This window comes from Diadema setosum, chromosome 1 (genome assembly GCF_964275005.1).
Source record: "Diadema setosum chromosome 1, eeDiaSeto1, whole genome shotgun sequence".
Lineage (NCBI taxonomy): Eukaryota > Metazoa > Echinodermata > Echinoidea > Diadematoida > Diadematidae > Diadema > Diadema setosum.
The window spans coordinates 3,904,031-3,917,500 of NC_092685.1; positions in this window are offsets into that span (position 1 = coordinate 3,904,031).

Here is a 13,470-nt window from a genome sequence, read left to right on the forward strand (position 1 = left end):
TACATGGTGTTGGATGACAAGTTCTCTGCCCAATGGTATGTTGAGAAAAAGGCAAAAAAGTTCCTTTCTGTAGACTCTGAATGTTCTGGTGACAGCATTTGCTGTTCTTAGAGCTTAGAGTGTGAACATGTTTAAAGAGTACACTTGCCCCCAGTCACCTCACTGGAGCACATTCTTTTCAGTGTTCTCTCTGGTTAAATGCTATTTGCTTACAAGAAATATTCTGACTTCTGTTTATGGATTTTTGTAAGTGTTAGTTTTTATTAAGGGAAAGAATGGGCAAGTGTAATATAGTAACATTATGACAGAACATTGTGATCCCCATGGTATTGCACACACCTAGTACATTGTACACTTACCAGTGTGGACATGCCCAGTACACAGAAGTGTTTTCAAGCCATGTAATGTCTACCTGGTACTTAGCTAAGTTCACACTCACACTACACTCCAATCTATACATCCCAACACACTGATCTAGTCACTCCAACACACTGGTCCATGCACCCCAACATATATGAATGTGTAACCTTATACAGTCTGAGAGCAAAAGCTGTATGCTTGCTTTCAAAATATTCCATAATGCGGTATGTATTTTAGATACAAGTCATTTTATCTGTATGGTCAAGTGTTTTTGGTTCTTTCTTCTTTGTTAATATGTCATTGGCTGTCTAGATGCGAAAATACAAATACAATGTATGCTGTTATATGGTGTAATTCTTTCCCCATTGTTACATTGAAATTGACATTGTTTGGTGGTTGGCAACAGGGTACTGCTTGTGAAGAAGAAGAAGAAAAAAAGTGACTGTCCCTGGGCCATAATAGGGGTCTTCTGTTCAATTATAATGACAGTGCACACTGCTGTGTAAGTGACATGATACAGTGTAGCATAATAGAGGTACATGTATATCAAGTGTGACAATTTTGGAGAAGTGACTACACTGAATAAGTGTGTAGTTCAGCTCTTTTTGGTGCATGTCACAGCCTGTTCAGAATTTAATGCAGCTCTCGACTGGCTTGGGTTCAGTATGTTTTATGCTGTATTGCACATACAATATCCTTTGCATTATACTTTCATTATCAAAAAGGTATATGCAGGAAAAATTGGCTTAATCCTCGCCTTGGGTGTTCAGAAGAGTTATGAACAGGTCTGTCCTTTTTATTATTATCACGGACAGAAAACTGGTACAGAGTACATCTATGTACCCAAAGAATTGTCAACTGTACTATTTTAGATCCTTGCAAATATTTGCATGATGTGATATGGATAGTGTTTGGCTTCCTGTCAATCCTCTGTCACAGTAATAATGTATTCACAAAGAGAAAGTTTTCTATATTCATACAAGTGTGTTGATTGTGACTTATGTAAGTCACTCACTGCTGATATTTCCAGTCATGTGCATTGCACCAACAGCCTTTTGAATGATACAGAGTATAAACTGAATCAAAGTCAAAAGGAAGGCCTACTGGTATTATGTTTTAGCACAATTCTTTTCAATTATAGTGGTTATCAAGTATTGCAGTGTGTAACTGTAGGTTTGGTATCATACATCAAAAGTTGTACATGTACTTATACCATATTGAAATTATTGTGTTGTGTCCATTTTATATTACACTGCTTGAAAATTAATCAATTGGAACTGTACCAACATGTTAAGCAATTTTTCCTTGATATGTTTTGGTGCCAGAAAAATACTTGCTCGTGAAGTTATGTCACTGTAATCAATGGAACTTTGCTAATTAAGGCTGATACTGGGAATTTTGGTGTTGGCTGTGGCTACCTGTATTTGCTTTGCTTTGAACACGCTATTCACAACATTAAGAGGACTGTTGTTTACAAACTCCCACAATATAGGGAAAATGAGAAGATGCTTCAGTATCAAAATTTTGACAAGTTCAGTTTACATAACAAAGAAAATAATTGTTTGCACAGAAACACATTTAGTTTTAATGAGTCTTTTTGTGTGTTTTAGCAGGCCATTCATCACACGTCACTGTATCTGTTTGCTGATAAATTTTGCTAAATTTCCACTCCCTGAACCTATAGCCGAGACATTGCTCAGTAAGAGGTCAGAACATTTGTATACTTTGATGTTAGCTGTGCTTTCATCCCAGTTTATCATTTTCATCAATCATATGTAGTCTTGCAAGAGTTGATCTTGAGATCCAAGAGAGGCAACAGTTGCTTCTATTATGATGATTTTACCTCTGCCTAAAGGTACACTATGTCAGACAAGTAACTGAGTATGCCATGTCCAGTCAGTAACACTACATAACTACTGTATTTTCATATCAAAGTTGATGGACTAATACAGAAAACTAGTGCATGAACACTAATAGTACAGGAGAGCACAGTTCAGTTTGTTTAGTTCTCCTTGGGGGAAAATGAAGTAAATGACAAGCCAAACTTTGTAAATACATGATGCCCAAAGAATTGGTATTGCATTATGCTAACTCACATGAAACTGCATCATTGTAGTAAGAATTGATACTGCAGCATTTGGACTTGTTTAAAGGGAACACAAACCCAAAGAGCAATGTGGATCAAGTAAAAGCAGTAACATTAGTAGAACACATCAGTGAAAGTTTGAGGAAAATCGGACAATCGATGCAAAAGTTATGAATTTGTAAAGTTTTGGTGTTGGAACCGCTGGATGAGGAGACTACAAGAGGTTATGACGTATGAGTGGACAACAATATAGAGAAAATGTAAAAGGAATTCCACAAAAATTCACTTTTATAGCAAAATGAAAGAGTACTTGACTGGCCGCTCTTAGAAAGCAGGGGGAATAAGTGCTACCCCTAACATATGTCAGTATCAAGTTGATGGAATATGTAATTTTCATGAAAAATGAATTTTTTTATTGAATTCCCTTTATATTTTCTTTATATTGTAGTCCACTCATACGTCATAACCTCTAGTAGTCTCCTTACCCAGCAGTTCCAACACCAAAACTTTAAAAATTCATAACTTTTGCATCTATTGCCCAATTTTCCTCAAACTTTCACTGATGTGTTCTACTAATATTACTGCTTTCACTCAATCCACATTGCTCTTTGGGTTTACGTTCCCTTTAAGTATGTCTTGTATTGATGTAGGCTTCCTATGAGCTGAATCCCTCAAAGATTGATCTTAACTCATTGAGGACGGACTGATTTTGCTACAACACGCATTTCCCTTAGACACCTGCCCGAGTATTCTCGGGACTCATCTTCAACGGGTTAATTTGCACTGACTTAAACAGGATTGAACTTTAAATAACATGGATGAATATGTCATCACGATGCACAGTAATCCTCACCAGATGAATAAGATAGATGTCACAAACACACAAAGGTGATAGAGTCAACTTTTAAGACTGTATTTACTTGTTACAATTTACATGTTGTTGTAAGCTAAAATTTTTGCATGTCATTCTGATACTAATATTATTCACAGAAAAAAAAAAAAAGTAGAGGAATTTCTTGATCTAGGGGAGAAACCTTCCATCCTCAACTTATACCGGCAATGTACAATGCACACTATATCAGTGAATATATAAGCGAATAAACTGCTCTGTAGCCCACTTTGATGTCTCTGAAATATTCTTTGTCTAAAATGTGTATTTTGTTGTATGGAGTCAAAATGGGCCTGCTTTCGATCCTGGCAGAATCTTCGTTAGAGGTAAAATGACAAACAGGCAGGGAAAGCAGTCACATATAAGGACTACACGTCCACAATAAGAATAGTCAGGGGAGGGCTGGGGACAAAGAACAGATAAAACTATGGATAAGCAATTTTCAGCAGCTTTTTTTTTTGCAACATTTTGTTGTAGTACCAAGGCATCTAAGGTGTACATAGAATCATAGGGTGCGTTCGAGCGCTCTCCTAAAGTGAACTGTACCGTACCGTACCGCGCCAGGGGAGCGTTCGAACGCTCCTAAAGTGTACCGTACCGTACTGTACCGAGCCAAAAGTGGACCACTTCCCGATGTGCTCCAAAAGCGTACCAAAGCGTACCAAAAGTTCATTGTAAAGCATGCGCGTATTATGCGCATACGTCACAATGCAAAAACATCATTCTCTTTGTTCGGGACAGCTGTAAGTAGGTTAAGCGCAAGGTGAATGACCTTCTTGCTACAAACAAGCGTGACCTTTTCTAAAAATAACTCGAGAGGTACGCTTTCTCAACAGAGCATTCAAACGCTCCCAAACTAGCACAGTACGGTACGGTACGCTTTAGTTCAGTTCGCTTTGGTTCGCTTTAGAGCGTTCGAACGCACCCAAAGTCATTTGTGATCCTGCATCACAAAACCACAAAAAGTCACCAGAAAGGGAAAGATTGGTTCAGCATTATATATTGTACCTCTTACTATAACAAAATAATGGACATTAATGTTCATATGTTATACAGGTACAGGTACTAATATCATAATGGCATTTATGGATTTGTAGACCAGGCTGTCGTCATCATGGCTCCAGTCATATCATGATGACAGCCTGTCAACAAGGCCATAAATGCTAGTGAGCCCTCTCTTGTTCATATTGAGGGAACACCTGTAGTCACTTCAACTACTCCTAAAAGAAGGGAAATGTATCTCTCTTATCAAAAAACAAAACAAAAACAAAAAGACAATGTGAGCAATTGAGATTGCAATTGAATGACCCTCTGCTTGCTTCTCTTGAAATGTAAACTGGGAGTCAGAAGGGGCTTTAGCTTTCGATCCTAGCAGAATCTTTGTCAGAGGCAGGAAATGCAATCACATTATAAGGACTGCACACAATAACAGTCATGGGCAGGGAGCCCAACAAGGGAGGGGGATTAAAGCAGGAGGGTGGACAGACAATAGGCAGAGGTGGGTCAGTGATGATCCTAAGGATCCTAGGGGGCAACCTAAATTGTAGAGACAGAGTCTTTGACAGAGGCTACTGAAATTATGAATACATGTACACAATTCTCCCTATCGTATATAACTGTAAAAACTCAAACAGCGGGAGGGGATATTTGATTTTCATAGCAATGACGCGTTAACATGGCTATGCCAATGCACAGCACGAGCTCTATTTGATTGTACATGAAAAACATGGAGCACTACCTCTATCTCCAAACTGATAAAATTTTGTAGATTTTCTCGGCAGTTGATACATGCTGTGAAAAGAAACATGAAGTTATAAGCTCTGAAAATGCATTTCTATTATAAAGTGACATGCTTTAGTTATAAAAAAAAAAGGGGGGGGGGGGGGAAATAGATGCAATAACTGCATATATGCTCTGCCATGCCTGCTGTGCAGTAACTTTGCATTACTGTACTTGAAGTGCGCAAGCTAACACCTAAAGTGTGGGCACACTTGACATCCGTGTGTTGCACATGGGTGCGTAAGATCACCTCATTCATTTGCACCAGGAATGTGTACCTCCCTTTTAGCATGTAGCGTACAGACCAGGGGCGGATCCAGGAATTCTGTAAAGGGGGGGGGGGGGGGGGGGGAGGGGGGGGGGAGCAACTAATATTTCTGGTGTCACTTCCGGGTTTCATTTCATTTTTTTCTTTTCATTTCTTTTGTTTTTAACGACAAATAAAGGGGGGGGGGGGGGCATGCGCCGATTGCGCCCCCCCTCTGGATCCGCCACTGCAGACATTGAATGCATTTTCATTTACATGTGCGATAGGGAGAATCATACTCTTTTTCACACTTCACTGTACTGGAAGCCAGTCACACATGCCCTCTGTCAGTCGGCTAAAAGACAGAATTTTGCATTGCATCTCATGCATCCAGCCACTGACTTGTGAACTTCTCACATACAAAGATAAGCCTGCATACACACACCACTCATTCATACATCATCTGAAACAACAGAAAAAGGAATACACAGAATACACTGGGAATACTGTTGTTGGTTTTTTTTTTTTGTACAAAATCCGCCATCTTGCCAAACTCCACATTGGTTTTAATGTCATTATTTCAATACCAGTTTTCGTTTGTTGCTTTACTCTTGCTCATCTGAACAAATCATCAAATATATCTATACGTTGATATCAATTGATAATAAAATGACCGGAATGACATACATGTGAGGTTGATGATAATACATATATATATATATATATTTATAGATATATAGATATGTTACAAACAAAAACAAATATACATAAAGTTGTAAAAAAACCAACACACTGTACAGGATATAGTACCAACTTTTTTTTTTTTCTAATAAAACAATATCTATTCATGGTATGGAGCGAAATTATACATCAACATATGAACTCACACTGTACTGATAATCTATCATCTTTTCCTTCTCATTTGGTAATGTTGTCGCATCGCTATGCAACATGCAGAGTACTACGTCATACTTCACTTTCATACAAAGACAAAGTATTAATATTGCATGAATAACATGATTCTGTTGCTTGATAAAAATAAAAAAAACAAACAAACTGAAATGCCAAATGGAGAGTGGACCAGGTTAGACAGATGCTGAAAATGGTGAAATATGACCACTTTTGGTGAACATCACACATAACTGGAAAGAACTACCATGTCCCAACAGTGATGATCGATACCCACAGTAAAGCAATGTGATGCATATGAAATAACAGAAAATAAAGTCATGCATTGTATATATGCATGTCATCATTAGGCCTTATCATGGGAGCCCAGTGAGATTCGGTGTAAGTTAAGTTCTGAGAACTCAGCACACAAATTGGAAATAACGCTCACACAAACTAACAGGTATACGAAAGTTTAGGATTTCATGTAGCTGCTCCAGGATGAGGAAGTGCAAAATTGGCACAAAATTATCTCTGTATAAATATGGCTTTGCTCTTTAAATTTATGAACTATTAGTTTGTATGCCTTGCTCAATCCCTACAAAAATTTAGGTTAAAAAACAAAAAACAATCACTTGCCAAAACAAGTTGTTTGAACCTCTTTCTTTCTTTTGAGCATTTTGTGCGTTAATACAGCCATAATATAAAAGTGCTGGTCCGAAGCCAGGAAAAATACCCCTTTCAGTATACTAATAATAGTGCGACACAGCAACTTAAAGTCTAAATATTTAACAGTAGTTTTTCTTTTTGTTACTTTGTTTTTTTTTTTTAAAGAGCAGCACAAACATATCTCTAAAGAACAGTTCTTTGATGCCACTAAAACTAGGCAACACTACAAAGAAGGATAACAAATATGCAAATAGTCAGTGTGAATTCACACAGCTATGAGTATAATGTCTTTGTGTACAGTGGCTCATCAGAATGCAGCTTTTCATTTTATCACACTTTTGTAGAAATCAGTGGCACTATGAAATGGTGTGCATGAACTCAGAACTAAACAGGCTTCACTGAACATGTCTACAAAAAAAAAATGATAATAATAGCAAGAGAAAATAAACAGCAAATATACACTGTGCAATAAAAATGGACATGAGTGTAATACCTAGTGACCAGGGCAGGAATACCACGATAAATGTCATAACTTGTAAATTGAGCATATCTGTTGATCAAGAGGGTATCTGCCACTGACAAGTTATATTTCACAATGAAATAGCTCTTCGAAGGTAATGACCTAGTGGTTTATAGAATCACATTCTATATATTCATTTTTATGTACTTATTTCTTTTTATTTATTTATTTATTTATTTTTATTTATTTATTTTTTTTTTTGGGGGGGGGGGGGGGGGAGGGAACCACTGAACTCTCTTAAATGCTCAATGTTCTGAATAGAATGTACCAGGTTGCCAGTGTCGGTATTATTGAAATGGAATGTCACAAAGAATCCAAATACAAAGCTTGACATTAGCATAAAGACAGGAGTGGAACCCAATAAATAATTCCTTCCCATCCTCGCTAAAATCCATCCCACCTTCCCCTAAACATTATCCAAAGTGTAGATGAAAGACTACCATTAACATCAACTCTACCACAATGATAAAACAACAACAGAAAAAAAATAAAAAATCAAGAATTGACATAATATTTCATAAATACTTTCATATTACACACTTCATGAATACAAATCACAGTATAGATCAAGAGTACGGGTATAGTTACAGTATAACATTCATTTTCTGAATGGCCAGCATCATTTACCACAGGGATTAATGCTCTAAGTCTCACGTGGCAAAAGAATGCCTACTCTCAAGAAATGTTGAAGGAGTTACAGTCCTTCTCATTCTGACCTCACAATTTCTTTATCGTCTTTATTGTCTGAATTTCATGGTTTTACTGGATAACTCACACAGTACTATCTGGGGTTGTGCTCATACACTGCAGACAAGAAGGCCAATTTCTTTTTATAAGCAACAGATGTGCAGAAAATTATCAACATCAAAGCCTATGGAACCAACAGAGTGGCTACAAGTAAAACCATACTTGGCAATCATATATTATGAAGATACTACTTTGTAAAGCAATGAACACGTTCAACACTAAACATCAGCTCATATTATTTGTTCTTAGTATATAGTTGGCTGGAAAATATATCAAGATGAAGCTTACCCAGACAAAAATCACACACTGGTTATGTAAAGCATGGGAATGAAAAGAACAACATGAAATACAGTGCTCTACTTGTTTCATCATCTCATAGCAAAAATAAATCAGATATTGATGGCTACAAAATCCGACTATGGCATGGTGGAATTTTCTGAGAACACATTTATCCCATTGTTCATATACAAATCCCTCTCTTTCTTTGCCAAAAGATGACTACTGTTGGTGGCCGATAAACCATTATGAAAAAAGAAATTGAGATGTGAACTCCATGAGAAACAGACAGCCTTTCAGCAGATAGGACATAAATCCTCACACCACTCGCTCTCTGGCAACTTTCATTTTGGGGCTAGAAGGACGTGAGGCCGAAAGGAGGTGGGGGAAGGAGAGGGGTGCGAGACTTCACCACAGGAGAGCACACAAACAGGAACAGGAAATAAATACATTCTTATGGAAGGAGAACTACCAATTGAACAAGTAAACCCTAGGGACACCCTCTACAGTCCCTTTCGGTGGACCTTGGTTTGAATAAGCCAACATTTCAGCTACACCCTCCTCTGCAAAGTCAATGGACGACCCAAAATAGACAACCTGTGTGATGTAATTAAATGATTGCCATCTCATCATTTTCCCCATCCTGTTACACAACAGGTGCAACAGATAGAAGAAAATGGCGCCCCCTCCTTTCACTCAGTCCCTGCACACTAACTACAAACATGTACTGTATGTACCTAATTGCAAAGGTGCTTGATATCATGTGGAAGTGAATAGACTGGTTTACTGCCATATTCATTGTCTATGCATATCATCCAGAGACCCTGTATTGGGATTGCCTAACATAGCAATGAGAAGTACATGCAAACTGGTTTCTATGCATTGTGAATTTGACAGAATCTAGTAAATTATAAACCACTTAGTGGACAACATAGCGATAAAAAATTCAAGCAAACCGATGTCCAAGTGTTGTCTTAAATTTGGTTGGAGCGAAGTAAATAGACCGCTCTTAACTGACATAGAAATGATTGGTATACCTGTGTTACTGAGGGCACTATTGACATCCACAAGACTTGCCTAAGGCTAGCCTGACATAGCAATATCTGATATCTTGTGTGCAAGCACACACTTGTAGGTATTAAAATGTATTCAATAGACATGGGAACCACATGATTGTTTGTTAGTAAACACTCAAGGAAAATATCCATAAATTTGGATGCATATGTAAAGCAGCCCATTCAGTGGCTCATTTCTGTGTTCTCACAAGAAGCATTAGCAAACCGGCCAAACCTGCTGCTTACCAGCCACTGTCCAACATTATTACCTGTCACTGCCCTAAATGGGAAGGAAAACAAATCCCCCAACATGAGCCTCCACAAAGAGATATCGCGATGTTATCATGTTGAAGCATATTCTAAGGCCAAGCACCATTAAACAAATATCTACACCTGATGTTGATATACTTGCCTAAGTTCCAACATTCCTCTGAGCTACAGGCAAGGTTACCTCTCTGCTTCATGCATGGACAGTGATATGAATGAGACACAAGGTGTGTACTGCTACCTGAACAAGTCAATAATACACTAACAACCCTCACTTTCTCTCAACGTACAAAATAAATATCTAATTTCCACTTGACTTGTGTTCTTGACATGAAACCAGTTCCAATATCGTCATCAAACGAACAAATTTTAAACGCCAGCGACAAAACTGGACTCGTATGGAGGGTATGCAGATAAGTATTTCTTCTGAAAGAGGCACAGGCATCCCAGACAATATGGCCTGAGGAATCCAGAATGATTTACTGAACTTATACAAGGTTAACTACAAAGAAACAAAGACCCCAACAGACACAAGGAGAAGAGTAACATATTCATGATTAGCAGCCAACACACCACATAAATTGGCAGATATAAAAGATATTCAGGATTCCTAGAGCATTTTCGGGATATATGCATTCACACAACTCCAAAATATAATTTGATCAACTCTATTCTTCTTTCTTTTGCAATATATACAAACAAACATCGATAACTCTTAAAAAAAAAAAGAATGGTCACATCTGGTTGATTAGGATTCAAAAAATAAAAGCTGGAATGCAAAGTGGAATTGTATTCACTGGGAATAGAGCGTGACTGGGAAGTCAATAACTTACACATCAAGTGGCCACAATCTTCTGAAAGAATGCTGCACTAAAAATTACATTACAATACATTACATTACATTACATGAATACATCAGTGAATTCTAACAAACAAGTCACCTCAGTGACTTCTATGGTGACTTCTTTAATATATCACATATGGGAATCAACAGGTAGCATCAAATCATGCACATCAGACAATTTTGTTACTATTAATTCCTCTTGCCTACTGATAAATAAGCTCCAGGTATGGATAAAATTAGCTATGTTTGAAGCATTTGTTACTTGTGGATATCACATACAACACTTTAAAGGCTGAAATGGGACTTGGCACATGAGTCAATACTGTTGCTTACAACCTTTTGGAGTTTGAGTGGCAGAATCACAAGCATGAGCTATGACATTCTACTGTGGTTGGTTAAAAAAACAAAAAACAAACATCATACTATCTGAACATGAACATGGATATTTGAATGTCATCAACCACACTAAAGATCAAACTACTGACTGGATTTGTGAGGAGAGATAAAAGATATGTTTGATATATGCTTTAAAAAAATTAACTGACAGTTTTTGCTAAAATTTAAAGATAAACTAGAACATAAACTCTTAAGACAGCGAGACAGCAGTTTTGAATTGGGTGTCACCAATTTTACACAAGAAAGGGGTTCAAAATTCAAGATTCTGCAAAGTTATTTCTCTTTAAAAGCCTTATGCACAAGGGTTAAAACGCTTAAAGGGAAAGACATCAACATGATATCTGAGCCAGTGATCAGTAAAGATCTGCCAGATGAACACCTAACCATGGGAGAAGCCACAGAAAAGAGATAGACCATGGGGTATTTCTCTCCTGGACACTGGTAGTGACACTTTTCTCACTATCTTTTGTTACAAAATTGTTTGTTGAAATCCGCTAAAATCCTCCCCTACAAATGTTAATGTTTGTTTCAGAATCTTCTATAATAGGGGACATTAACTTTCTGCTTTGCTCTTAGGTTTCACCAATTTCACTCAGGATGAAAAAAAAAATGTGCAGGGGGGGGGGGGGAAGGGTTTAAAACTAAGTCTACAAAGAAGCTTTAAATACAATCTTCATAAAAGGGATCATGGGATCTTTGTCCAGTTGTGTTCTCTATCCTTCTTCTTTAAAAATCTATCACCCAGCTGATTTTTCATGGACTACATTATGAAGAGAAATAGTCACAGAATCATGAAATAAATACATAATCTATGAATAATCAGTTTTGCATGCATTCTAGTACATTAGGTCCAAAACATATGATTGCAAAGGTGAGCAAAATAGGTGATGCGTTCTACAAGACACATTACTAAATCATAGCCTGCATAGAACAAACAAGAGCTAACTCAGTGCCTAGAAGTAAGGCATGCTGCAAAACAATTTCGATGACACACAAACTCTGTATAAATACACCAATGCACACCACAGTCACATTCTAGACAGAAACAGAGATTCCTTTCTTTCAAACATGAGTCTGGAAGCCTTAGAAATGCCAAAACAATCCAAAATAAATGCACCATTTGATGAACACAAGTGTTTGAATGCAATTCATAAAATCAACTGAAACTATGTCAGCGGCAGCAGCAGCAAAAGAACAATTTTCATTCTGAAAGCAAAAATTACTCAGTGCAAGACAAATGGCATATTTCAAACTCTGCAGAGCTGCAGCCAAGACAACACACAAACACACACACACACACACACACACACACAGACACACAAACTTGCTCCTAAATAACGTAAATTCATTCATTGACAGTTGTGCAAATATGGCATTAATACGAGTACATATGCTCCTTATCTCCTCACTGTATTCATATTGTAGACAAGCTGCCCCTGAGGTACACGGTACATGGTATGCTTGTTAGTCTGCAGCTCTGAGCATTTTAACATCAAATTAATATCATCATTATCATATTTTTTCCTTTTCTTTTTTTTTTTTTTGAAACAGATGCATGAATATTCACATGATTGTAACTCGACTATACCACACTGATGCACCAGGATATCCAGGGATAGTCCCGACTGCACTCTGACTACTGAAGACATAAGGGGAATATTCTATTCATCAACATTTCAGTATCCAGTTTTGTCGCTTCATTCAATCTACATTGTACATTCTCTCACAATTGCCATTGTATGACGGCATCTATTCTCACCAACAGCATTACATTCACAAGACCAGCCTGGTTTCTTTGTAGCAATTGGGAACTGTCATGAAAAACTGAACTATTTTGAATGCAGTCCGACTCTGTTGCCTTTCGATAGCTTACATCAACTCACAACTACACAACTGTTCCAAGCATATAGTCCTGCATCGCTTCTAATCCCACCTTCTACATGCCACCAATAACCAGACTGATTCCCCTGCAGCACAGTGGACATGAAGCCTCCAACTTCTCAACTCATCACTGTACTCTACCACAAGAATGACCCTTCATATATATTTAAATGAAGTTCATTGACCTTGATACTTGAAACTGACCTCTAACCCTCCTTGCATGGGGGAAAATTTCACAATCTATTTGCATCTAACAGACCAAATTGCATTCCCACTAGACTAGTGATTCTGGCATTTGTATGAGGAAAGGTATAAAAATGAAGCCACTGATGATCCTACATTTGCTTTCTTGTAACTAATGATATCACGCAGAAAAAAGCTGCTAAAAATTGCTAATGCAATAATAGCGAGCAAGTGGAGTAAAACCGAGTCCAAAGGAGCCACTGGAAAAAGTGAAAAGTGTGAGTCTACAACTGTATGTTTGCCATTTTACCCCTGACGAAGATAAAAGCGCTAGGATCGGAAGCTTGGGCCCTCTTTGATTTAATGACATCAAATCCGAATTC